The sequence below is a fragment of the Trachinotus anak genome, unplaced genomic scaffold, assembly GCF_046630095.1.
Source record: "Trachinotus anak isolate AG129_WGS33_773 ecotype Australia unplaced genomic scaffold, CSIRO_AGI_Tana_v1 ptg000032l, whole genome shotgun sequence".
NCBI lineage: Eukaryota > Metazoa > Chordata > Actinopteri > Carangiformes > Carangidae > Trachinotus > Trachinotus anak.
This window is the reverse complement of record NW_027273883.1, coordinates 10173996-10201916: the sequence shown is the minus strand read 5'-3', so window position 1 is coordinate 10201916 and position 27921 is coordinate 10173996. Positions and strand designations below refer to the sequence as shown.

At 43.0% G+C, this 27921-nt stretch overlaps 1 protein-coding gene across 2 annotated transcripts in view; it reads left to right on the top strand.

Annotated features, from left to right (window-relative positions):
• Positions 1-2051: 2051 nt before the first annotated feature.
• The window catches only part of grik5 (glutamate receptor, ionotropic, kainate 5), an 85607-nt gene continuing 59737 nt past the window's right edge, over positions 2052-27921 (top strand). For both annotated transcript variants that reach the window (XM_071470808.1, XM_071470806.1), the window contains exons 1-3: positions 2052-2376; positions 2656-2816; positions 5951-7994. The gene's annotated coding sequence lies outside the window, so the exon portion shown is untranslated. The remainder of the gene's footprint in view (positions 2377-2655; positions 2817-5950; positions 7995-27921) is intronic.

Below are 27921 nucleotides of genomic sequence, written 5' to 3'. Positions count from 1 at the left end.
TGGAGCAGTGTGGATTAATTAATGATAGACACATGGCAGATTTAGTTGTACTTTTGCTGTTAAAATCTAACAGCAATATTATAACCAAACACCTGTTTTAAGATGATTTAAAGCATAATGTACAAATATCACTGCAAGGCACCACAGTGTTGTCAGTAGCAATTAAAGAGCCACCTCATGCACAGAGTGACAAAATCAATGATTCAACACACTGTGTTGAGTTTAATAGCCTTGGAGGACATGAAATGTTAAGGGAGCTGCAAGGTTAAGAAAAAGATCTATATTGAAAAGGCTACTTGGACCGACCAGGGCACCAGTGAGGAACAAAGGCATCATAGGGCCAACGTGCCAGTCTCGTTAGGGGGGGATGAGACAGCGTAGCGTGATAGAAGTGGGATATGGGAGTTAGGCAGTGACATCATATAGTGCGAGCTGTTTTCCTCTGGAGACTGCTGTCTGCTTGCAGTGGGCTCATGCTGTTGTGGAGTTGTGCCTTATATGAGTGAACATTATAAATAGTGAGGAGGGTGTCAGCTCCATTCAGGGGAGTCCCACATGAAGTGTCAGGGTGCTCTGGTGAGAGAAGAGATGATTTTCAGCAATATGCGAGTGTACAGTATGTGTGCATGTGTTCGCCCAGTGGTGGAAGAAGTATTCATCCACTTCAGTAAAAGTAGAAATATCAATAAACACACATATATATATAGTATATAAGTGTAAAATATACTCCATTACAAGTCCAGTATTTAAATTTTATTTAAGTAAAAGCACTAGCAGCAAAATGTACTTAAAGTAGTAATAAAAGTATGCAGACTGTCTCTTTGTAGAGTGTTGTAGTACAATTATATATGCATTAATGTCTAAATAACATTTTCATTTTGTAGTTGGCCAAAGTAGAGATAACTACTTTACATAATATTGTATAGTAAATCTATAAAAATGCATAACCTCTTTTAGGGTGATCATATTTTCAAGCACTCTGCTGGTCAGCAACCCTGGTTCATGTCTGGCCGAGGGCCTTTGTTGCATCTCTCACCTCATTTCCTGTCATCTCTGGTTGTCGGCTGTCTGCTAAAGGCATGATATGAAAACAAGTCCTAATCTCCAAAGTAATCAGTAACTAATAATGTTACATACATGCACTGGAGTAAAAAGTACATCTCCCCCTGATAGGCAGTGGAATTGAAGCATGAAGTAAAGTACAAATACCTCAGAATATCAACTGTGTTGTTCTTGGCTAATGTACTTAGGTACATTGCACCACAGTGTGTGCCTGCATGCATGTTTGATCTAACATCATGCTGTGATAGGATTTATGTCTGTTTGTGTTTACCTCTCCTTCCCCTGCTTGCATTTGTGCATATCAGTGACATTATGTCAATATGTGCTTCCATATGTGAGCCCAGATGTGTGTTTACATCTGATTCTGCTGTGTGTGTGTGCATGTGTGTAGATATCTATATGTTTATGTGTGTGACAGTGCGTGATGTGTGTCATAGGGTATGAGGCGAGTTCCGTGGTGGTGTGATAGTGTTTGTCACCCTGAGCATGTAGCCATGTCAAACTCTGTCAGGGTAGTTTACCCTGGCTGGGGATGCAACACATCCCTATGATTACTTGCTCTCCCCTTCACTCTGATGGTGTGTGTGTGTGTGTGTGTGTGTGTGTGTGTGTGTTTTTTTCTGTTGCAGATAGTGTGTGTTTTCTTCATGGCCAGTTTTTTGCCTTTCCCCTTATTTCTAATGCTTATCGCAGGGACTGACAGAGAGAAGAGAGAGAGTGGGTTGGGGGGGGGTGAGTTGATATTCATCTTTGAGAAAAATACCTAGGAGGGAGGGAGAGAGAGAGAGAGAGAGAGAGTAAAGGAGTGGGTGTTGGGAAGAGGAGGAAGGGAGGGAGGAGAGTGGGAGGGTGCAGGGGGGAGAGAGAGAGAGAGAGAGAGAGAGAGAGAGAGAGAGAGAGAGAGAGAGAGCTGATTAGATTGGAGAAAGCCAAGGAGGTATGGGTATACTACTGAGCAAGGGGAGAGACAGAGCAGAGAGACACAGAGGGGAGGGTGACTAAGTGAATGCCGCTTGCCGTCGCGTGTCGCTGAATCACAGTGAAGTCCACAGGCAGGCAGACGGATTGGACCTGAATCAACAAATGGATACAGAAAAACTGGATGTACACTGCATATGAGGAAAGAATTAGGGAGGACGAAGACTGCCTTCATATCCTTCATTATCTCTGCATCAGATACTGCTGTGAGGAACCCACGGGGAGGGAAGGGAGAATAGCGGACAACTCATTTCTCTCTAACACCCTTGGAAGCCGAGGAGCTGTGAACAAGAATAGAGTCGACTGTGGGACTGGCTGGGGTTGAATATATGCCCAGTAAGTATTTGTATAGGCTGCAAATGCCAGTGTATGAGTGTATATTTGTGTGTGTGTGTGTGGATTGATCCCTCTGGCTTGTGCACTGCCTCTGATGGTTTTTTTATGAAGAAAGAGAAAAGGGAGAAAATAAGAGAGGGAGAAGGAAATGCAAATGCACTTGTGCTGCAATGTCTCTTCTATTGTGTTATGCAGTTTGCATCAGCAGACAGCTTTTTTTTCTGATTTAAACAACTACCCCAGACTTGACTCTGTGTGTTTGTGTCTTTTCCTCCACAGTGCCGGTGTGTGTGTGTATGTGAGTGTGTGTGTGTGAGAGCTGATAATAGCAGCCCCATTGGTATTCAGTGGAGGGAGCTCCAGGATCTCGCTGCGCCTTTCCCCAGGATGGGATCACAGAGCAGGGATTGTGCTCGCCTGTGGAGAGCCCACTGAAATGGGTGAGTGTTTGTCCTTCTCTTCCTCCTTTTATCCTCTCTCCATTCTCTTTCACCTCTCCTTTTCTTGTTTCTTAGATCTCTCTGTCTGCCGCCTCTTCCTCAGTCTGCAGTTGTGTTCAGGGCATTTTCGCCTCTGATGGGTTCTGCCTTCGTTTCCTTGTGTCTCTCACCCACTTACCCCGTCCAGCCCACCTCCCTACCACTCCCCCACCTGTTTCCCTCCATCCCTCCTTCCGTCCTCTTTTCATCCAGCATCCACCTCTCCTCAACACCCCCCTCGCCCCCACCCCACCCGCTAACCAGACATAAACAGGCTTGTCCGGTTTGATGGATTTGGATGAAATCTAAATCGCTCACTTCAATTTGTTGCTCCCCCCCCCCCCCCACTCCCTCTTTGGCTCTCTCTCTCTCTCTTCCCCACTTTGGCTGTGTCACCCCTCCCCCCCCTTCCTCGCCTCCATCCCTGTCTCAGTCTCTTCAAGCTCCTCTCTACATTCTGTTTGAATTCATACAGAAGATGTTTGAGTCTCTTGCCTGACACGGGCAATGAATGGAGGTGCTGTGGATGTGTGTGTATGTGAGAGGATTGCTATTTGTGTGCCTGTGTCAATCTTTTTTTTTTTTTTTTTTTTACAGCGTTTCATGTGTGTACGTCTGTGAAACAGTGCAGAGAGGGCAGAGGTGTGTGTTCAGCCTCAGTGTGTGGGATTGGAGGAACAGAGGGTTATGCAGTAGATCAATGTGTTTAATTGCTTCGGGCATGACAGCTGTGACACGTATGTGCATGTACACACACACACACACACACACACACACACACACACACAATGCACCTCCGTCTTTGTACTCCTTGCTGACATACCTTCTGCACACCAATTCACACCCACCTACATCTTTTCACACCTGCGACACAATAGCATACTAATGGCGCCAACAAAGCGTGCGTGTGCGCACACACACACTCACACACACACACACACACACACACACACACACACACACACACACACACTAGCAGACACTGAGCACTAGCCTAACTAGTGACCCAGCACACACACATAGTCTCATCCTAAATGGTCCTAGGAGGGTATGGGTGTCACAGGAGGGTCATATCTATCCACACAGCAGTATCGATTGGAGCTGATACACAGAATGGTCCCTGATGTTTCATTTTAAAAGGACCATCATCTCACTGGCCTCTGGAAAAAAGGAACGTGTCACCAAACCTTTGTAATGATTTGGTTTTGCTCTGTTGAAAGCGATGATTTTGACACCCACTTTCAAAGAAATGCATGCTTCCTCTGCACGATTCTGAATTAAGAAGGTCCTCATCACTCAGTTGCGAGCTGTGAGCTTTTTGATTATTATTCAGAAATGACTTTTACATATATTCAACAGGTGCAAACTGTTGCATGGTAACAGAGGTGGAGCTACCTGTTGGGTAGCTGAGATTTGACATGCTACTGCTATTTTTAGTTTGAGACATTCTATTTGAGAAAAGGCGGTGTGATTTATTAGGAAATGAAAAAAAGAAAAAGCAACTCAACAGTTTTGCTATCAGTCATCTGTATGCATACAAGTCTGTCTGGGACATTGTTAGTTTGAAGGGGTGTAAGAATATGTCTTGGCAGAGGGATACATAAAAATGACAATATTACTGTGTGGTGCCGAAAAAATGATCAAAGTATAAACAATATCTGATAAGTTGTGACTCCCAAGAGGTAGTACAAATTTTTGTTTACATGCAGCACATCCAAGAGAGCACAATTAAATACCAACACTGTGACGTTTGAGAGGCTTCAAAAGCTGTCTGAAACACTTAAGAGTTTTGAAAATTCTTTGTACTACTCCCAAATCTAAAATCAGTTTGTGAAGAGATCTGCAAATTGGGGTTTGTTGCAAACTGAGAATGTTACAAGTTTGGACTTATTCATCTCTCTCTTTTTTCTTTCATTTGCAGGATAAAAACAGCAAACTGTAAAACTCAAATACACATTTGCAAGAATTTATGTGACAAAGAAGGAATAAATAAGGAATTTATAAGTACTGTGCAGTAAATTTTTAATGACTCTTTGAACATAATTAAAACTTAAACTGTAATCCCTGTTTTGGATTTTTAAATATTGGTGAACCAAAGTAAATCCTGTCTTTTCAAAAAATTAATTTTGAACAAAATTTAACCGTTAACCTTTGTTGTAACAACTGTAATTTGAACGCTGTCCTCACAGCCTAATCCTGAAATTAGTTTGAATTAACTTAACATTAACGTTACTGTAAGACAGCTGTATTCGACAAAATCAGTCTTACATTTATCCACAGAGTCGTCCATCTATGGTGTAAAAAATCCCTCCGCCCATTACGTCTCATGGTTTGGTGTCCTAATTATCCCATTCAGCATGGCTCAGTAGTTTTCTTCTTTTTTTTTTTACGTTAGCAAAAACTAGAACAACAATTGGCTGTGCAATGGTTCAGACAGTGTTTTCTACACCTCAAGTTTTGAATAAGAACAGATCATTACAGACTGAATATTGAATCTTCTCTCACGTCCAAACACAAGCTCGAATAAATTTGGAGTAAAAGTGACAGCCCTAGTCTACATCAGTTAGGTATGTCTGCTTGTACCTGACCAACGATATGAGTCTGGACTGCAGTCCTCCACCTGCCTCAGGCACATTCACCAGTCAGAGGTCGCTCTCTGCCCTTCAGTGTGCTCCCTCACATGCATCTTGACTTAGATACAGTTGTGTGTGATGGACAGCTAACTTTGAATTGAACAGAAAAGACAGCAGAAATGATTGGATGAAAGCAGGAGAGGTGCAGATGTAAAATTAGATGGAGGGAACAGAGGAGAGATGTGACGGGGGAGGGGGTTTGAAGATGAGCTTGTTGGGAGAGAGTGAAAGGATCAAATCATAGAGTGAGTGGAGAGGAGGAAGGAGCAAACAAGCAGCAAAGTCGGAGGAAGAGTGACAAGGACGGAATAGACAGCAGGACGACAGGCAGGGCGGAGTGTGACAAGGAGGAGAATGACGTACGCGATAAGGCAGAGTGACACAAATGTCACCATGCTAACCTTTCATGCACTCTTCCTCTCTCTCCCCTCTACTTTGCCTCTATTCTTCCTCTCCTTCTAGATCTGAAGCCTCGCCGAGACGCACACCAAATGGGCAGCATGGAAGCCAGCACACACCCTCCAGCGACTAGCTTTCCACACCTAACTGCCTCCACCATCTCCAGGCATCAGCTTGAACCATCCCAGCGCGGGCTCAGCCTGCAGAGTTGAGGCTGGACAGGCCAGTCTGCGATACCAGAAGCCGTCCACAGGAATATAGCTGGAAGTAGAGAAAAGCAGAGGGTGACAAGCTTTAGAGGAAGCGAATCAACTTACCACAAACCAATCAACCTGTTGAGCATACAGCTGAGCTTCTTGGACTTCACGAGAAATGAAATAGGCTGTGGTGATGCTTGAGCAATGGTATGGAGCTTTTGGACATATCCGGATTTATCGACCGGATATCCTATCGAGATTACGACGCTGTTGTGCACACCTCAGAGCATGTCCACTTTTTCAGATTGGCTCGTGGGCAAAAGCGAGTAATTGAAAACCCCCCCCCGAGAGGTTCTCTGTTCTGATTTGGTGTGGGGGAGGAGGGCTTATATATATTTTTTAAAACGGACAATTTCAAAGGGCCCCTCTCTTTATCCCACATTTCCCTCCCCTTTCTTTTTCGTCGTCTTTCTCACACATTGCGGAAAAATACATTATGAAGCAGCACCATTCTTCTTCATCCTCCCTCTGTGACGGAGAGTGAAGAGGGACAGACTGTCCAGAATAGATAACGAGCACGGAGACTGGCACTGAGGAGAGGGAAAGGAGAAAGAAAGAGCAGAAAATAGACAGAAACAGGTAGAGAGAGAAAGACGAAGGAAAAAAAAAAGAGAATTAACTAGGATTGTTGGAAATCCTCTCTGAGATTCACAGTCCCTTTCTAATTCGTCTGTGCCGTGTTGGAGGCTAGTTAGCGCAATGGGCTGGGGAAGGGTTAAGAGTTACACCAGGGGGGGCACTTGAGCAAGAGAGCAGGGTTATGTCCCCCCTGCACCTGCCTGGTCCGTATCATAGTGTTTGGCAGGGAGACAGACTGAGAGATGGCCTGGTAAGCAGACAGCTATACTGAATGACAGACAAGCTCTGAGGCCGGTAAGACAGACAGACAGGAAGACAGACAGGAAGACACAGCCTATTCCAAGTGTCAGGCAGGGAGCCAGGCAGACACCCAGTGCAGGCACGGTAAACAGTGTGCGATTCATTGTCATTCTATGCAGTGTGTGAGGGAAAGACAGAGGGAAGGAAAGAAAGCTGAGACAGAAGAGGAGCGTCCCTGTGTTTGTAGCTTCTGGAGGATCTCACTTCCTCTGCATCCACTTCAGTCACTACTGTGGCAAGCCCAAGCACTGAAAAAACAGGCGGGGAGGGAGGGGGGCCGTTACTAGAAAGGAAATACAGGTTGGAGAGAGAGGGAGAGGGAGGGAGGCAGGCAGAGAAACAGAGGGAGAGAGCAGGTGTCGAAAATCCTCCCCTTCATCTGCTTGTCATTTACTCCTTTATGTTCTCTCGTCGTCTGGCGAGGTGATTGGTTTTCTGACGCCGGCGTTCCTCCGCTCATAGGCCCTGCGCAATCCTGAGGAAAACAAGAGGTGGGCAGACACAGGAAAGCAGAAAAAGACAGCATAAAAGGAAAGGTGGAGCCCTATTTTGATTGACTAATTTTTCACCCCTTTCTTTTCTTATTTGTCAAGATGGGCTCTTGTTATTTTTTCACTTTTTTTTTCTAGAAGTAAGAGATAGAGGGAAGAAAAACACTGGCCCAGTCAAACCCTCATTCTCCTTGTACACAGAATTGAACTTCTCCTTTTATCAATTGTTGATTGTTCTTGCCTTTTTCTTAAGGGATTTTTTTTTTTCTCCATCTGAGTATAAACACCGGAATCCTATAGATTCCCTCTTTATGTCCTGACATCCCCAATGACACAGTGTGAACCCCTCTGACTCCTCCACGGTGTCCCCTCCTTGGCTGAAGTGCTAAAACCCTGTGGTCTCAGATCTCAATGCCTGTGTTGACTCACTACTACAGCGATAATATGGCACAGTGCTTCTGATACCGTCTGATTCATTCTGTAAGTAGGACTCTCTCTCTCTCTATGTGTGTGTGTGTGTATATACGTATGTGTTCACATGTACACTGCATGTCATTAGTGTGTATTCAGCTCATGTATGCAGAAACACAGACGCGGTCCGACTTTCTGCAGTGTTGGTTTTATGGTGTCTTCACAGTGGATTTGCTTTCCTGTGCTTACTGTGCTCCAGGCAATTTGAGCATGTGTGTGTATATGTGTGTGTGAGTGTGTGTGTGTGTGTGTGTGCGTCTGCCAAAGAATGAGATTTTGATCTCACAGCCAAGCTTACAACAGCATCAGAGTGGTGTCAGAAAGAGGCAAAGGAGGTGCCTTTCTCTGTGTGTGTGCACGCCTACATATTGGTCCTGAGGTTAATTTGAACTAATTAGTGGTGAGTATTTTTGCTTCTCAGAGCAGTTTTTGGTTCTGTGTCAGTGTGCTTGCATTCATTAGGGTGAGATGGAAAGGGGATGGGGGGCTAAAACTGAAGAGGGTGAACCAGCTAATGAGAATGACTCTGATTCCCTGACTAGTTCTTTGTTGCCTCCATTTCACATCTAATGCCCTGAGCATTTTGCCCTGGCTGCATATCATTTCAGCCTCCTTTATCTCCCTATGTGTTGCCTCAGATGAAACCCCATACGGAGACCTAGCCTCTGCAATGTCCTGCATATTACGAAGCCCATCTATCTCCGTGGACACATCCACATCTTTATACACTCCCACAGTCACCAGGCCTTGCACCGGGAGACGCTCAATCAAGATAGTCCCTTCAAACAGACCAATGAACTGTGAATAACGCCATTACACAAACTCCCAGCTCAGAGCATTACAGAGACAGAAAGATTGGGAGGGTGGAAAAAAAGCGAGACAGAGAGAGAGCGAGAGAGACTGAAAAACATTATGGAGATTGAAGAACAAGAGCAGAAAGGGGATGAGAGAGGAAACAGAGAGTGTGAGACAGAAAGCATCAGAGAGGAGGACACATCTAGGAGGGAGGGGGAGAAACAGAGAGGGAGAAGGGGGTGTGTGGGTCTAGAGGGGCTGCAGAGCAGGAAAAGACCTCTGCTCCATGGGAGCACTCTGATGGGCTTAGCAAGGCCCCGCTTTGTTCACACTGTTGGTCAGCCACTCAGCATTAAGATTACTAAATAATACGATTACTGCAGCTGCACACTGATAACACACTGCGGCCGATCCCCTTTGTCACTGTCAGAAAACCCAGAGAAGAGAGGAGGAGTGGCATACGATGGCATCAAAGGCATGAAGGCAGTGACTACACTGCACACTCGCAAGGGCCTGTGCTTCACAACATGGCCTCTCTGCTTGTCACTGAGCTGAAGTGGAAAAGAGTTGCTGTGACTTTTTCACATGACAAGTGGCCATAAACAACAGGATACTGGGGGGAAAAAATAATGCTAGCCGAGGTGTTTTCTCTGAAAATGGATCATCAATAATGTGCTGTAAATTTTGACTTGTCTTATCTTTTTTTCTCCAATAGTTAATGTTCCACTGTCAACTCCAAAGGGGACTAAAAAGCAAGTAAACAGGGGAACCTCTCAGTATATTACCTGATTGCACATGTGTAAACATAAACCAAGGGTGTCTTGGTGAGACGTCTTCCCCTTATCTTGATGTTTTACTCAGCATCCTCTGGGTGGGCTATTTGTTTCATGTTCCCGTGCCTGACAGCTTTGACACAGATTCCTGCCAAGTTGACCTTGCAGTTTAAAGTGTAATAAAAGCTGAATTCCCAGGCAATGTTGCACATCAATACGTGTTCTCCTGGTAGCTGATAAATGGTCTTCCACCCCTTGAGAGAGATAGGGCAAAAACAAGCAGGCAGCAGAAAGCGCTGTCCAGTCCTACTCAGCGGAAGTAAAGTACAACCAACTGGGCTAATATCAGGGTTGGGCTTGTCTCAACCCCCCCCTCCTATGCTATATGAACGAGTTCCACTCTCCTCTCAGCAGGAGCAACCATGAGCCTGCCGAGCTAAATATTAGCTTGGAGCAGGAAACAGAGAAGATGCATTTAGCATGTGATGGTGTAGCGTAAGAGAAACAAACCAGAGCTGAGGGCACGAAACGAAATCAATGAATTATGACATACAGCACAAACATGCAGCTTAGAACAGCCCTGAACCGCTTCAAGTTGGCAACCATTCATTTCAGTTTCTGCTCCTGTGCAGTGCATTTGTCATGTGGAGGTTTCACGTACATGTCATGCTGTGTATTTGCTTCAGTGAGATCAAATGAACTTTGACCCCAGACTCCCCCCTTAGCTGAGCCCCATGGTCACAAAATAACTGTGTGACTCACCCTGTACAACCAGTACAGCTCCACTCAGAAAGCATCAATGCTGAAATGCGTGCACTCTGCTCAGCACGTCCAGACATGCAGGGATAGAAGGGCAATATTGAGATAATGTGCCAAATTATCAGTTATGTGTTTTGTATCATTTGGGCTCCCCTTTTTAAGTGCTTTTCACAGCAGCAGTATGCTGCGTTGGTACAGTGCGCTCCAATCATTTCACTTGACTTGGTCTAAATTGTGGCAGAAATGCACATGGTTCATAAGATAATCTTTCACGTTTAGTTTCAGAGCTTCCCGTTGCCCCTGTTTGTACCAGTTAGGTCCTTTCAGATCAGCGATCCCATCATCCCTCAGGGTTAGATTTTCTAATCGCTGGCTCAGATTTTTATTTTCTGCTTCCACTTTTGGTTGTCCCTGACAAAAATGTTCCTTGATAATTTTCCTCTCATGTTATTGTTTAGGCAAAACCACATCCTCGCTTTGTTTGCATCATTAATCATTTTACAGTTCTTTGGTGGGAACATCTGTTGTCTCTTAAAAGGTGGTAAGCAGCTGTAATTTCTTTGACTGTGCTGTAATGTAGCAGGAAATGTTTCATTTATAGTTCTAGCAGGAGCAGATTATTGTCAGACTGGTATCAACGCTGAATCCATCATTTTCCTGTCAAGATGGTGCTGTGATTGGCTTCCGCTATTCTGCCCCGTGATGCCTCTTGCATGACAGTTCACCCCTGAAGTGTCTCAGACAGCTCCTTCTCCAAAGCGAGCCGGGCTAATTTGAGATATGAGATCTCTTCTAACACTGAGCAGCACTTCAGTTTCCTCTGCCTTCAATCCTCCACCGCTTGACCACCAGCGCGAGGCACTGCAGCCTGCACTAAACCTTTGCTCCTCATTGCCTAATGGAGCACAAAAAATGGCCCTGTTTGCTTAGTCGTTTGTCCACTCCTGCTTGCTTCAGGCTAGTTGGCCTTGGGGGAAAGATTGACTGAGTGTATGAGTGTGTGTGTGCGCATGTGTGTGTGTGAGGAGGGTGACAAGAAATGGACATTAGGACACACATGCCCTTTCCATAATGTGCTCCCAGCTGGGCTGTTTGGCTGGCCGTAAAGTGAATGCCGCTAATGGCCTCTCAGTTAATGGAGTCATTAAGATTGGATTGCAAGAAGATAAAAGCAATGTGTATAATGTGTGCGAACCGGGTGGAAGTGTGATCGTTTGTATACATGTACTGTTACTTAAATAGCTTTGTGTATTTGTAGCTATTTAGTGCTGCAGCAGCTACACTCAGGACAACATGAGAGGTGGCAGTGACACCTTTCAGCATTAGCATTAGCAGAAAAGGTCAGTATTCTATCAGTGTAATTGTAATACGGTCTGAGGCTCAGGTGATCAAACCCGGCCTGTCCTAATCAGCCGGCTGGCGGAGGCTCAGAAAGTCACAGCTATAATGTTTCACTGCTAGATTGCTGCTGCCTTGTGTGAGTGTGTAAGTGACAAAGGCTGATAAGCCTGATAAGAGGTCACTTCAGGACCTTTCCCTGAGAAAATATAGCAAGGCTGGCCAAAAGCATTGTGGGTAGTGTTGCGTGTTGTTTTCATGGTGGTTTGATTGCACATTAAGCCTATGTCAATTTCTTGATTCTCACCAGAGGGTTTGCTTATGTCACCGTGCTCATCGTGTTTTAAGCTTCAGCTGCGGTTGCTACAGCTCATCTCATTCACTTGTTGTCTTCAGTGAAATGCAGCCTGTAATGTACCACAAAGCTGCCCAGAATTAACCGTAAACCACACTATAAAATAATTAAACAGAACAGAAAACACTTAATAATTAGGTCAGGCTGCTAAACCTTGTGTATATTCTCATTTGTTTTTCCCAACCACATGAGTGTTAACCATATTTGTCTGTCGAAAAGTGTCAGTCCATGTATCAGAAAATCAGAAAATACATTTCACCTTTTAATATAATCCATTAGCCCACAGCTGGAAAACTGAGTCTCAGCAGGGTATGTCATACTGCAATCACTGACCAAACCTGTCTGCAGACTCCTGAGGAGGCCTGAGGGGGCCATGCTGTAAAATAAGGAAAACTTGTTTAATTGTCCTATTATTTTACTTGAAGAGAGGATAGTGAAGGCATATTTCAGGAGGGACTGATTGGATCAGAAATTTAATTATTGTTAATCGTCAGAGTGTAAACAGTGGTAAATTATAATATATTGACATTATATGTGTGTCTGTTTTTGTGAAGCTGTTTGAAAACCCTAGACAGTCACAGGGAATAAGTCTTGTTACTGTACAAGCTGAAGCACTCTGTAAGCAGTCTCGTACTGTTCATCCACTCTGTTACTATTCTACATAACTGCCTTTGTGTGAGAAATTGTTCAAAAGTCATTCAGGTAACAGCATTGCCAGCCTTGGTCTAGTGAGTCTATTTTACATTTTAATGTTTCACTGCTGCTCCTGCTGAGCAGCAGTTTGGCTCACAGTGTAATAATGGCACTCATCATGATATCTACAGGTATCGCCTCCTCTCTGAAGCTGATCATTAATACACGTTGGACTCGGCTCAGCGCCACTCGTCTCTTGAATGTATTTGCTTTGATGTATTTGGGCAAACAAAATGCTGTTTTGCCTTAACAACAAGACAGAACAGCCTCGTTCAAGATGGCTGATGGCTGCCTCGGTTCTGAGCTCTCGTGCTTTCCTTGTTTTTGTTTATTTGTTCCATCTTTTGCAACTCCAACACAATTACTTTCACTAGAGAAGAACTGCTGAATGCCCGACAGTCCACTCCACACAATGCAGAAAGATTTGTAGAGATTTTGGTCGGAGGAGATGCAGGCAGCGGGGATTTCATCTCCACCCCCGTCCATTCACCTGGAGAATCTCTGTTCTCTGGCCAACAAAATGGATGAACTGCTGCTCATCAACAGGACAAACTCGTGCTTTTCACACTTGGCTGCCTTGTGCTTCGTTGTGCTTCACACTGTACTGTGTAAGTACATTGAGAGCCACTGGACACCGCAGTCAGACTCCTTGTATGCACTAACATACTTAGCAGATAAAGCTGACTCTGATTCTGGTATAGGTGTAGTTGAGCACCTCCAGTATAGTATTTGCAAGCGGACGTTTATTGTGTAATAGACATATACCAGTGCCAACCCAAATATAGCACTGCACTAGTAGAACAAGATTTGTCAGGAAAACATAGAATATTACACCGCAAACAAAGACCTTTGTCTTCTCTCACAATTTCTACAAATATAATATGTCACAAAGAATCATTTTCTGAAATACAACAATTTAAAAAAAAGTGTAGCCCTGAAATCTTAAATCATCATGTAATGAACCAAAAACATAAAACGTACTTTGTCTTTTCCTCTTCTAGGACGTCATGACATCTATAAATTGAAACAAACAAACAAAGAGAAAGATCTCACACTCTGTTTTAGTCATCATTGTGCAACATTAAAATCACCCATTTGAGAGTTTTCATTAATATAGACATTGTTCATACCAGTATTAACCCCTACCCTGGTTTTTCCATCATTCATTAACAATAGTAAACAGCCAGAACTGTGGCCACTGATATATTGTGCGTTAAATTATGATGCTTCTTTTATTCATGAGGCCACATTTCTTCACCACTTCCATATTTTACCCTGTGTCTCCTTGTGTGTCCACAACACTGGTATTTTGGGATTGTGAGTCAAGAGCCTGTAATCAAATCAACCAATCAGAAGTATTAACATGCGAGTCAGTTCCAGCTCAGCTGGCTCGGTCCAAATGGTGATGCGGCAGTTGATTATGGGCTTCTGCCTGATTTTAAACTGCTGAATATTTAATTGACTCAATGAAACATAATACTCCAAATGGGCTCATATCAAATCATTGTAACTGAATTTAAAAAATACAACAGATGTGATTAATTAGCTTATTTGTTGGGTTATGGGCTTTAGATTTCCACAAACGGGCAGTGGGTCGGGAAAATATGGCAGCATTTTTTCCGCTGAGTCAAAACTTGGCAGCGATGACAACCCCCCGCCATTGCCCCCTGCTGCAACCACATACACAGACGTGTCATGAAATAGTAGAATATTATCTGCATCATTGCCTTTTTGAGGTATAACTTTCAGATTAGGGCGGATGTAAAATGGTAGCCTGTGAATAATGTTAAGTTCAGACACCCAGGGAAAGAAGTGTTGACTGTGATTAAGCTCACATGGAGGTGTTCGTGACATAACGTAAGAATTCTTTGCTAAAGGAAAGTAAATCTTTAAACGGTTTGACACCTTCCTGAGGGCGATAGTTCTCTTCTTCACTTAAGCTAAACAATAGCAGCACATATTCCAAGAGGCTCAGGGTAGAATGAAAAAGAAAGTCTCTGGTTCAGTAGTACTTGATGTAATCCAAGTGTTAGACCACTGTTGATTTCACTTGAGCTACATTCACTTGCTCGGGAATCAAAGTGTAAAGCTTGAGAAATATATCTAGTGCTCATCTCGGTATGAAGTGCTGCAGTGGCTTTTCACCAAACCCAGAAATAAAAAAAAAACAAATGCTACAGGCGTATATGATGGTCTGCATTTGCATGAAAGAAGATTGACGAGGTGTTTGTGTTTTTGCATGTGTGAACTTATTGTATGTCTGCTGTTTATACATGAACATCTGATGTAGCCTGTGTGTATGTATGTGCATGTGTGTGCCATGTTTATGCATACCATGCCTGTATGTGTGATATAAATGTTGCATGGGCATTTTTTGCCGCATATGTCAAGTGATCTGTGAAGATGAGAGCCATATCGTGCTGCCCATGTGTCTATATAACGCCTTTGAATTACATACATGATGGACCGGAGTGGGTGGGTGGTGGAGGGGAGTAGGGGATGCGGTGGTTGGGGGTGGATTATGCCGATGTCATGGTTAGTGCTGGTGTGAGGTTGATGTCAGAATCAATGTATTTCACACAAGTGAAGCTGTGGTCATGCTGAGAGACACAGAGGATTTCGGACTGCTCATGAGACAGTCTTTGATCCAGGCTGAGAGAGCATAAACTCTTCTGATTCACACAGGCGATACCAGCCTATTAGCACCTGCAGTCAGCACAGCTGAGGCTGACGGAGCTGAGAACAGTCTCGAGTTGAAAATAATACAAGGAAGTCGGCAGGATAATTTGGGACACAACATATTGTGTGCCTTACTTAAAAGCTGTGAGATTCAAGCTGTTCAGTATCGGGTATTACTGAGCAAAATCAGGATTAGGAATAGATTCCAGGTATAATGTAACAGGTGCTATACTGACTTTTATTTTATTCAGTGGCATTTAAAACTGCAATGGCAGACTTTTTTTTGCAACTCGGGAACAGTCGAAACAAGCTCTAAGCACAACACTGACATTACTGCCTCACCAATGATATGGCGAACATGTGAGCAAACAGTTACATGTTTAAACACCTAGTAATTATCACTGAGTATGAGTTATCTGGCCACCTGATGAATGGAAGACATATGTTCAGTCTCTTTTAGCTCTGTTTTTTTTTTCTCTGCCAAATACTGAGAGAAGTATTCAGATCTTTAGCAGCTAAATGCTTCACTCTGTTCACCAGCTAGTCACTAATTTTGTCTGTGTGCCATTTGGTGCAGAGCAGGTAGCGTACAGTGGAGTTTTAATGCTTTTTAGCTGAAAGCAGCTCTATGCTGTGTCTGGAAAATGACACTGATGAAAGCGATGAGAGTGAAGCAAAGAGTAAAGCGAAAACAAGGAGCTGAAAGTGATATTTTTTGGCTGAAGGTAACTGCAGTTGGATGGTCAGTCTCTGTGTCAGAACTGCAAACAACGGCTTTCACATCATATGCTTTAACAGTAAGAATAATCTGAATCAATAAATAAGATTTCCTCCTTGTAATCTGATTGTATTCTGATGGAAATCCAAATACATAGCAGGTAGCTAATTAGCAGTTACATGTTGTTTCCCCAGTGAAGATTCATTGTTTACTTGACCATGTCAGATCTTTGGCCACTGCGACAAATGAGGACAAAACAAACAAAAACACAGCCATCAGTTGCAACGCCTGAAGATTTACATAACCTCACCTCCTGATATCACCATTTTCCAATTTCACCATCTAGTCTCGATGGGACATAATCAGTCGCTAGCATTTGGCCTGTGGCACTTGCTGGTGATATTCTGTCTACAATAATAACAACAGGGCCCCATAAGGGGATAACCTGCCTTATTGCTCAATGGATTTACATACAGCAGGTAATCATTCTGACCGCAGGCTATGTGTGACTGATGGTGTGTGTCAGCACTGTACATGCAGCCTTTGTTTTCATTTGGCAATCAGGCCTGTCGGGCCATGCCGCTGCAGAGATCAATGTACCGTTCGGATGATTGTTATGTGTGTGATTGTCAGCGTGTGTATGTGCACATAATTCGCCTAAATGCTTACCTGTGGGCCATCATCTCTATGAATCCATCTCACTCAGTGTTGCTGTGAAGGGCTCCTTTTGAGGGGGACCACACCATTAAAATAGCAACCTGATTTACTCTCCCACACTGGCTTTGATATTAAGACACTGTTGTACTATAATCCATTTTAAAAAAAAAACAAAAAAAAAAAACAAATTCAGAAATGTGCTAATAAAGGGAAAGGAGTGTGTATAACCGTGTCCTCCAAGGCTTCTCTAGTGAGGGGGATGTTGGAGGCAGACGGGAGGAGGTGTGGGGGAGAGGAGATAGGAAGCGATAGCTCAGCAGAAAGGAGTAAAGTCCTCTGGTGGTGAGCTAATCTGCCAGGCTTAGGGTGGCTGGTTTTCTCCGTGCCCTCATGGAGGAAGGGGGAAGCTTTTGGGCTCACCTTTCAAGCTGCCTGGGCCACAGCCACAGGGGGAAACCCAAACACATTGATTAGCCGTCAGGAGGTCTGGAATGGGGGGGTCGTGATGGTGGGGGCCTCTACCTCCACAGACCACCTCCTCTAGCTCAGGCCACTGCTTTCTCACGGGAACACAGGGAAATGGCAAGGAGAAGATTGAGGACGGAAGGGAAGCAGTCACGAATGAGGTGGAAGAAAAATGAGGAGGGTGTTGTTGAGCGAGAACAATCAACAAAAAGAAAGACAGGAATCAAACAAACAGGCGAGCCCAGAACAGCCGTGTTTTGTTTTGCTCTGATCATAAGCCAAAATCTGGGAGTGCGCGTGTGCACAAGTGGGCTTGCATGTGTCTGCGCGCGTGCGTGCGTGCATGGCAGCTGCTGAGTTGGTGTGTTTATCTGTGTGAAAGCTTTACGGTAAATAAAGCTTGAGTCCTGGCACGGAGACAGGTGCAGCAGACTGGGCCAAAGGAGAGCTACTGTAACTCAGGAAGAGAGGGGGAGCAAGAGGAAGAGAGCAACTGTCTTGAAAGTGCCAACCGGACAATCTTTTGAAGTGGCCCATATTGGCATATGATGAATAAACATGAGCAATGTTTGCTTTCGAGCAAAGCAAGGCTGAAGGTGTAAGGCTCATTAGAGACCAAGAAGCCATGTTGATAAAAGAGCTGTGTCCATGATCACTCACTGCACTGAAAAGCCCTGCAAGTTCATCTGCTACTATTTATCATTTTAACCCTTATGTCCCTCTAATCATGCATGCACTGATGAGAAGGAATGGAGGCGCTAATTAAAAAGAAAATTCCAATAAGCTGAAGAGTACCATGTAGACATGAAAACATCTAAGATCATCTACTGTACTATATTATCTATTCATTGCTCAGTATTTCAAAATTACCTACCAATTATGTTGTCAGCTACCTAATGATACTATTTTGTCAGCACATTTATTAAGAAAAACCATTATAATAATCTCTAGAGTTTCAATGTAATGCCATTCGGTAGGGAGAGGTTTTACATTTTTTAGTTGCCGGAAACAAACTGATGATAATGTCTATTACTGCTGATAATGATAGTGCAAATTACATAACTCTCTCAGCACTTCCACACCAAATCATAACTCATCTATAGGAACTTGGAATATTAACCCAGTGCTCCCCCAAGGCTGATAATATGAACCAGCACCTTATAAGCCAATGCAGCCCGGTACAGCGGTGGTGTGATTACAAACCCTGCCTGGCAAACTGCTAATACGTTTGATAGCCTCCAGTATGGCAGGCTGCTGGTTATGAATAACCCTCTGCATTACCGACCCTCCCCCATGTCACGCAGGGTGAAATACACAGTTTCCACTGCCTTTCGATCAGTGTTTTAGGCTGTGCACTTTAAGTTTTTTTTCCAGCTAAGTGAATACATGTCAGAGCACGACGTTCATCTGAAAGCATTAGGGGAATCAGTAACAGCCCTTAAGTCTTTTTGAGGCGGATCCGGGTGGAGATTAAACAACATCGGTTAAAGGGAGACGGGAGGGGAAATGTGTTTTGGTCTTATAGGCATCTGACAGCTCCTCCATAATAGTGAGCTAATCCGTTTTATACAGTGTGTGTCTGTCTGTCTTATTTTCCCTACACACATGGGCAACATCCAGACACACAAACACAGCTGTGCTGCATGCACGCGGGCAGACGGGCACACAGCACGCGCGCGCACACACACACACACACACACACACACACACACACACACACACATGCGTGCACATACACACTCATGTGCAGACACATGCATTCATAAACGCTTAACACGTTAACAAAACAGTACATAAACACTCATCTTAACATTCTTGGCTGAACTGATGCATGGTCTTTGAACTGTTGATAATTTCTTGACGTGTTTCATCATTTCAACTTGACATCTGTCAAAACTGCTCAAGCCGCTGTCGCCAAATAAATGTTGTCCTCCCGCCAAGACCTTTGCCAGTAAGTATTACTTCAAGACATGCTATTGGCTTAGGTGATAAAGCCGAGTGTGTGGCTATTCCTGGCACGACACTACAAGCTAGTTAGGCACCAAACTGAGTCATTATAAGTGCTAATGACAGGTGTCCCTTCGTGTTTGGTTTGCTGTATAGGAATGTGGCCAAATGCCTGCCATCACTAGCATCAAACCCTGCAGTGTGCAAATATTCTGTAGGATGAGGTGCCTTATCTATTGCTGTGCACTTGTTCGACTCATTAAAAATTAATTGATATGTGACATTTGATATCCATTGTTGAATCACTTTAATGACATTGATGTGACAGACTCAATTTAGCCAGTTAGGCTGCATCGGAGTAAGAAGTCCCTCCTATCGTTATCTCCTTCATCGCACCCTGTGATTGCAAAGACCAATTAAAATGGATTAATCCCCCCAGTTCAGCCCTTTCTGCTGCCAAAGTGTTGTGTCATTTACAGAGTATCATGGCTGCCCAAGCTCACTCTTTGTTTTTTGCTCCGCTCTCTCTGGGGCTGTCGAAAGTAATAACTGTGTTTCTTGCTGTGTGATAATGCGGTGCTCTCTGTTCCTTTCGGGTCTGTATTGAAATCTCGATCCTGTCCCTCTGCAGTGGCTATCTCCCTTCGAATCTGAAGAACTGATGGTATCTCCCTCCCCCTGTGAATTTCCACCTCTCCAGTTGAATTATCCATTCTACCCCTATTGCTCTCTTTCTCAACTTTCAATATTTCCTCTCTGGCTCCCCTATCTCCCTCCTTTAACTCTCCTTCGCCACTACATTTCCTCCATCTTGCTCACTTTGTCTTGCCCTCCTGCCTCCTTCTTTCTCCCCTCTGTTACATTTCACTTTTGCCTCTTATCAGTCCACCTCAATCGCACTCTTCTGTCTCACTTCAGTGTTACTCGGTATCCTAAAGACGTTTTGCATGTCCCTGGTCAGGAAGCATCAGAGTGTAACGTACTAAATTGAACGGTTATGGTCAGGAAACACACACACACACACACACACACGAGAAACCCTCGAGTTAATGGACAATTTACCTCACCTCATTGTTATTGCCTTTACATTCATTAAGCCCCTTCTGCTCTCTCCTCTGCCTCTCTTTATCTTTCTCCCACTCACTTCTTTATTCCTTCATTCTCTGCTATCGCTCTTTCTGCCCTGGTTGTCCTCATCCTAAAAGCCTGGCTGCATTCTTTCTCATTGTGCCCTACCTACTGTATGTTTCCTGTGGCTCTGCTGTTTCCCTTCCCTCTTTTCCACTCTCCTCTCTGTTCCCCCCCTCCGGCTTCAGCTGTCCAGCCTGGTTCCTCCAGCCTGCTGGAGTAAATGGTAAAATAATGGTAACAGCCAGCCATAAATCAACCCAATTGAAAAACATCACCATTAGAGTCTCCCTCTCTTTCCCTCCCTCATCTGCTCTTTTCTGTGCCCTTCACCTTTGTTCCAGGAGGGAACGCGGGAGGGAAAGATGACTATTAGCAAGTGTTGTGGGAGAAAACAGAGGTTTCCAGAGAAGGTGAAGGATAATGAAAAATAAATACAGCATATACGTTACTGTGTATGTGCGTATATTTGTTCCTGTGCACACGTGTCTGTGTGTTTGTCAACTCCAGAGAACGAAATCCAGTCTTTAAGCTGTTACTGGTATGTGGATGCTATGTGCTCTGTCCTGACCTGAAGCTTAGAGGAGAAGGCTCATGTGTAAGGAAGAATATCCTTGTGTCAGCACATCCGCAATCCGTTTCTCTCTCTCTCTTGTGTGTGTGTGTGTGTGTGTCTGTGTGTGTGTGTGCGTGTGTGTGCATGTGCGCGCGTGCATGGCCAGGCATGTATTACAGGCTTAAGGGAGGGAAGAGAAAAATGCGTCACAGCGAGAGAGAGATAACGCGAAATGGCAAATGGCAAAGGAAGGAGTGATAGTGAGAGATACGCACAGTGCACGATGGTAGTAAGAAATTTGCAACATTGGGTGGTGAGTGAAGCAACGCGTTAAATGTGATATGACACACAGACAAGCATATTGTCGACACAGAAAGTCATCTATTCTCATTCATAGAAGACGAATGCACTGACACAGAAACACATCCATGCACACACATATTTAGTTACAGCAGCTGATTGCAGGCTATGGTGCATTGTTCAGACTTTATTGGACCAATAAACACCAGCATCAGACAGAGGACTGTCTGGGATTTGGTTGCTGTGGTGATGCTTGCCAAGATACATTGCTGAGATCAGTGGTCGAGCGTGTGTTTCGATCCTTTACTTTAATAAAAGTAAAAATACCACAAATACTCAATTTCATATCTTACCTAAATACTTGTGTACTATGTGTGTTCTCGCTTGCTTCTGCTGGGATCTAACCATTCAAATAGTTTTGGTATTGTTCAACCAGGTTTGAGAAATCCATCTTTGGGATTACTGCCTCCATCCCAGTGCTATATAAGTGAACTGAATTTTGCAGCTCACAACCATAAAATATTTCCTTTAAAGAATTCAGCAGCAAAGTGTCTTTTTCAGAAACATCCTTACAAAGTGTCTTTTCTGAATGTCCTGGTTATTCTCAACAGACCTCATGGTAATAGTTGTCATTTAAACTACTTCTTCTCTTCCCAATAGTCCCTATGAAATCTGTTGATAGTTTTTTTAAATTTTATTTTTATTTTTGTACAAACAAAAAAAAATACAGTAATATTATCAAAATATACTTACAAAGTGAGTAAGTACAAAAAGTTAAATTGAAAGCATTCAGTACAGAGACTGTTCTCTTTTAGAGTGTTACAATGCATGGTTGAACATTTAATACTGATACATTAACAAGTAAGCAGCAATTTAATGTTAGAGTTAAATTTAACCTCTTTATATAGTGTTGGGTAGTTTAAAGTATAAGAATGAAAATTAAAAAATGCAATCTGAAAGTACATACAGCATATAAATGTAAATTTGATAATTGGAGTAAAAAATAAAATGACGTGAAAATCAACAATCTGCAGAGAAAAGATAATTCACAACAGAATGCATAGAATAAGTATTCATGCATGTTCTGTATGCTTGCACTCACACTTGACTGAGCCGCACGTGCCGTGATACGTCTTGACAGATACACACCCATCCACACATCCTTATAGACTCACAGCGCAAAGGCCACACTGCACAGAGGTGCTGACGGCTGTCATGTTAATATGCCAGGGAGGCTGGAGGGTTGGGTTGTTACCAGCGGGATGATTTGGAGGAGCGGAGAGGCGAGTGAGGAAGAAGGTGGTGTGTGAGGAGAAGGAAAACTTTCACTCTTAAATTATTTATTCAGCTCTGTTACAACAAGTGACATCTACTCCTGCAGAATGATTAAGTGCGCAAAAAGCCTTTTATTTATCTTCGTAAATTGTTTCAGGCAGAGAAAATCATCATACTTTTACACTTTTACAAACTGGACAGGACAGAGCAATAATTCATTGTTACTGTCTATCGACTTTCACATTCTGGTGATATGAACAATTGTGTCTTTGCTTTAAATAATAAATACCTTTTGCTAAAGCCTCCCCTGAACATCCATTGTCCAGTCGCAACTTAGCTACTGTAACAAGGCACAGCAGGAGTGACAAGCTTTAGATTTCTTGTAGGGGCGTTCATGAGGCTGTAGTCAGAGAGGTATCTGTACCTTAAGAGTTTGCCTTTCCGAAAAACCAAAAACACAACAGCAAAAATGTTAATCAGCTCTAATGTAAGATGCAAACATTAGCTCTGCTATGATTAATATTTCGTTTAACATGGTTTTCCCCAATATAAAAGGACATAGGGCCACTACCTTAACAAAATCATAATTTTTAACATAAACCATTATCCTTCCCTAATCCTTAGAAATAAAAAAATAATCCTAAGAAATAATAAGAAACCAAAAATCCTGTTTTTTGACCGGTCAGTCTGTCTTCACTTTCAAATCAAATGATATACTATGTAAGAACAGAAAGCTGCACAGGCATTTTGTACAATTTTATGTGCCATTTTTAAAGTTATTAAAAGTATATCAATACGTGGAAATATGTTATTAAAATTATGATTGATTTCAGCCATATCTCCAGGCTCTAATAATGACTTATCAACTTCAGGTCATGATAAATTGGATGCAAAATGAATAAACAGAGGGGTGGAATAGATGTCCTCCTATGTAAATGGTGGTGGATGCAGCGAGTGGTTGACAAGATGAAGATGAGGGCTGTGTGGACAGGGGAACAAGGGAGTTAGGGAGGGGAGGAAGGAGGCTACACAGGATGAGGGAGGGGAGAGAAGTCAAGACTGAGAACGCAAGAGGGGATGTTGATGATAGGATGGAGATACACAGGACAGGGGGAGGGGAAGGGTGGAGGCATGTTGTGAAGGAGTGGGGAAAAGGGTGGAGGCGTTCTTCTCTCTTCAAGAAAGGAGGGGGAACTGTCTTCCATCCAGCAGGAGTGTGGTCTTCACTGGCCCCTGCGGCACTGTCTTCCCAATCTCCATCCCTTAATCAAGAAGAAGAACAAAGATATGCATGTTATTAAAAATCAGGCCCGTCAAAGGGAGCAAGGGAGCAGGGGAAAGGGAGAGAAAGAAATAAATAATGGCATAGTAGAGTATAAATATAGTGATATCCTCCAGGCATGTTCTATCTATCGGTCTTTTTTCCTCGGCCATGAAGGAATTCTTCTCTCTTTCGCCTCTCTCTTTTAAATAAAAGTGAAATGGTGTTGATTTTCATTGTCTGCCTTCACTATTTCTCCACATCCCATCTCTGTTTTAGTGGCGGCTGCCCATCTCTGTTTTCTCCTCTAATTTCTATGCTCTGTGACTGGCTCTATCTCACTGTCTTATTAGCTTTATTCTCATTCCCTGTCTCTCACCTGTTCTTCATTTTTCTCTTACGCTCGCCCACCTCCTCCTCTATCACACCCTTATTTTGTGTGATGTCAAGCTAATCACTCTGCCACTGTTTCTCTCTGTGTCTCTCTCCCGCTCGGTGGTGTGAAAGTGATTATGGTGGATGGCGCATTAGTTGCTTTGTGGTGTGTATGTGTGTGTGTGGGAGTGATGATGATGGCATTTTGAGAGACAGGTGAAAGGTGAGGCACGGGGCGCGGCTACAGACAGAGGCGTCAGTGTGTCATCTTTTATCAGCAGTATTTAATAGCGGATGTGTTACCCCAGTGTAATTTGTGGCTCAGTGTGGAATTATACAATATTTACAGCCCAGGATAATTAGAGGGCTGCAGTCAGCTATCACAGTGTCACTGAGGACACGGACAGTCTTAATTACATGTCGCATGTTTGGATTTAGTCAGACTTTAATATTTGACTAAATCCAGTAGACAAATCTGTCTATCCAGTAACAGAACAATGAGACTAAAGCTGTGTCCCAATTCCACTCTACACATCAATTCTAAGCTGGTTTTGAATATGTTATTATGCGTCCACACTGGAAAAATGAGAAAATTAAGTGTATTCAAAAAAGCCATCACACATACCAAAGAACTCTTGATTTTTGAGAGCCTGTTGATGCACACTGTTGTCTCACAATGCAAGACACAAAAGAAATGGAGGAGTTGCTCAGGTATTGCATCATATCCATATCCTTTTAGTTAGAAAAAGTAAAGTAAATTGAATACTGGTTTACTAACAACAAAACCAATACACTATGACAGTTAGTATATAGCACATACTGTGTCCAGTTAGTATGTAATAGTGTTGTCACTTTTAAAAACAAATGTTGGAACAAATGAGAACAAACATAAAATATGTTCAAATTAAATTTAACGAATGCTCCCAGCAGAAGTACAAGACATGGCATTTTGCACTTGTACATTTTCTTCTTTAATTCAAAGAAATCACTACAGATCCAGTATTTTTTTCCCATGTTTTGAACGGCAATTTGAATTTGAAAAAACAAAAATGACACCTCAGTATATGGTATTTAAGACTGAGAGACTCTAGAGCTCATTACACAGCAGAAAACAAAGTCTGGCAATTCGTAATTTGGCCTAATGCTGCAATCAGAGGAAAGGTTGTATAGTTAAATAAACAGTTTATCTTCATTTCAGTGGCTTTTCTGGGATATTTCAGTCTGAACTTTGTCAGATAACAGCACAGTTTCGTTTCAATGGGACTGCTGTATTGGCTCACTGGGTTTGCCAGCACAGAGGACTCTGGCAAAAAGATGCAGGGTCATCGGGCAAAAAAGTTGAACCTGGCTCAACTTTTGCTGCAGTGCAATGCGGCATCATCAGGCACGGTGCTGTGTTGGCCACTCACATACATGCAAGCACATGATCCTGGTACATTACTTTGTAATGTGAACGTCATATTTTGACCATGCAGTCATTGAAATGACAGATAAAATGACTGCTTCAGTGATAACTTTCCATACCAGTAAAGTCCTCTCTCACAGTGTTATAAACCGCTTGCAGCCCCATGCATTTTTTAATGGTCTGTTCTTGATCTGAATGCTAAGCAATGGCTTTCTATAAAGTTCAGATATTGTTACTTGAAACATTTGCCCAATGCACATAGCATAGCATACTAATACCACCAACACCTGCATAATAATCCTGCTCAGTCCAAAACCTCTGCCATAACTACTTTTGTAGAGTTTATAATGTTTTGTTGTCTCCAAAAAAAAACAGACTGCAGTAGTCGCAGAGCTGTTGCGTTGGATTACTGTATACTGTAGAGGTGTTCATGTTATTGTGTTGACCCCTGAATTTGCCATAATATAAGTCTGAAGCAGTAACTTACTTTCCCTTCTGCCTCTTTTCTCTATTGTTATAGAAAATATGACCAGGCAGAGATGGTGTTGACCACTTTGACCTTCTTTAACCTTCTCGTTTGTGATCATTTATGAGTATAAAGTGATTCTGGGTCAGTATTTGAACTCTGAAAGCACATAAACTGTGTGCTCCCTCTCCTCTTGCCCTGTTTAGCTCACATTCTCTCTCTCTCTCTCTCTCTCACTCTCTCTCTCTCTCTCTCTCTCTCTCTCTCTCTCTATTACACTCTCACACACAAAAACTTACCTGCCTGACAAAAACAATTTATTCCAATATATAAACAGTCTACCAAATGCTGCCCAATTTCCAGCAGCATTCATGATTTTCTTTCTATGACAAATGGAACCTTTATAGGACAAGAAATAAGCAGATTGCAGGAAAACCAGTCAGATTTCTAGTGTTGCGCCAAATTTCCACCTCTGATAGGCCCAGGTGCTGAACATGATTGGTTTTCTAATAGGTGAGCTGGCTTGAGACACATTGAGGATATGGGACCACCTGGGTGTGTGTATGTGCACACGTGTTTCATGGCCTGTTTGACAGCAGTGTGTGTATGTGTGGGATAGTGTAGGTGCATTTGCCCTTGGTTGTGCTCATTAGGCCATTATGAGGATGGTGTGCACTCATTACAGAGTGAAGCTTCGCAAGAGCCGTCATAGTATCGAACATAAAGTCAGGGAGACAACAAAGAAGGTGCAGCACATGATTTGTCCTCTTGTACCATCAGTGGTACAAACGTGTGTTGAGATCAAAGACCGGATGTTAAATCAAGCTGCAATTGCCTCTGAGGCCAATGGAGAAGTACCTTATATACATGCAGGGGAAACGTGTAGTGGAGAGAGATAAGTTCTGCTCTGAATGTAAGAAAACTGGTTCAAAATCACACAGACATACGTAACCCTGTGTCGTGCAGTTTATTCCATTTGTCTACACAGACACTTTTTTAAAGACAATTCTTTTTATTTAAAAAATCTGTTTTTAGGGTCTTTAAATGAACAAGGCCAGACTGTTGCAGGATAAAGGAATAGTTCTATATTTCGGGAAATACGCTTTCCTGCTTTCCTGCAGATTGCCTAGCTCTGTCAAAAGTTAAATTTACTGCCAGCTAAGCTCTGTAACTAACCCTTCCTGTCTTATTTCATAAATTTGTACACAAAGTGAAATCTATAAATGACAAGTTGTTTCTCAAAACTGTTCCTTTAAAGGTTACCACCTTGACAGACTGACGGTAGCCGAATGTCGAGCTAATGGACTTGTCAATCTTCAGTCCAGACATGGCTGTAACAGTGTCACCGTGGATGACCCAAAAGACTTAAAAAGAGGCAAAAATAAAGATAAAGAAGGATGAGGAAGAAACTGTTATGACGATGAACATGAATACCAACAAACGACCTGTTCTAGGAGCAAGTGCTGTAACAGATTCTCATTTATCTTAGCATGCGCATAGAAAGCACGTTTTACTGTTTTAGACAGACAGATGGAGGAGACTCTCAATGAGAGATTGCATTGATTTATAGAAGCTAGTCGAATGTCAGCTAACCCCAATGTCACACCAGGACTTTGATTCTCCATTGAACTCAACAGGAAAACCCTCAACTTCTATGTAGAAATCCAAAGGCAGTACAGTACATGTTAGTGTCTCTATAGGTAATTGTACTTTTTCTGAAGTGGTCTTGGTGGCGATTTAGAACATTTTCTCATTAATGTAATATTCAGGCTAAAATTGAAGCAGGTGCCATGTCATTGCCAAAATATAGAATTTCTCGCTTTGGTGTCTGTTGGCAGCAAGTGAAAAAAAAAACTCCAGGATTTAAAATCTCCCATCAGACACTGTTCTGTGATGTTACAAATGGTAATCTCCTAGTTTTCTTCAGTGAATAAAGCCAGTCAATCACTTCCGCCTGTCTCTTCCTCTCTGATTCCAGCAGTAGCTTCTTG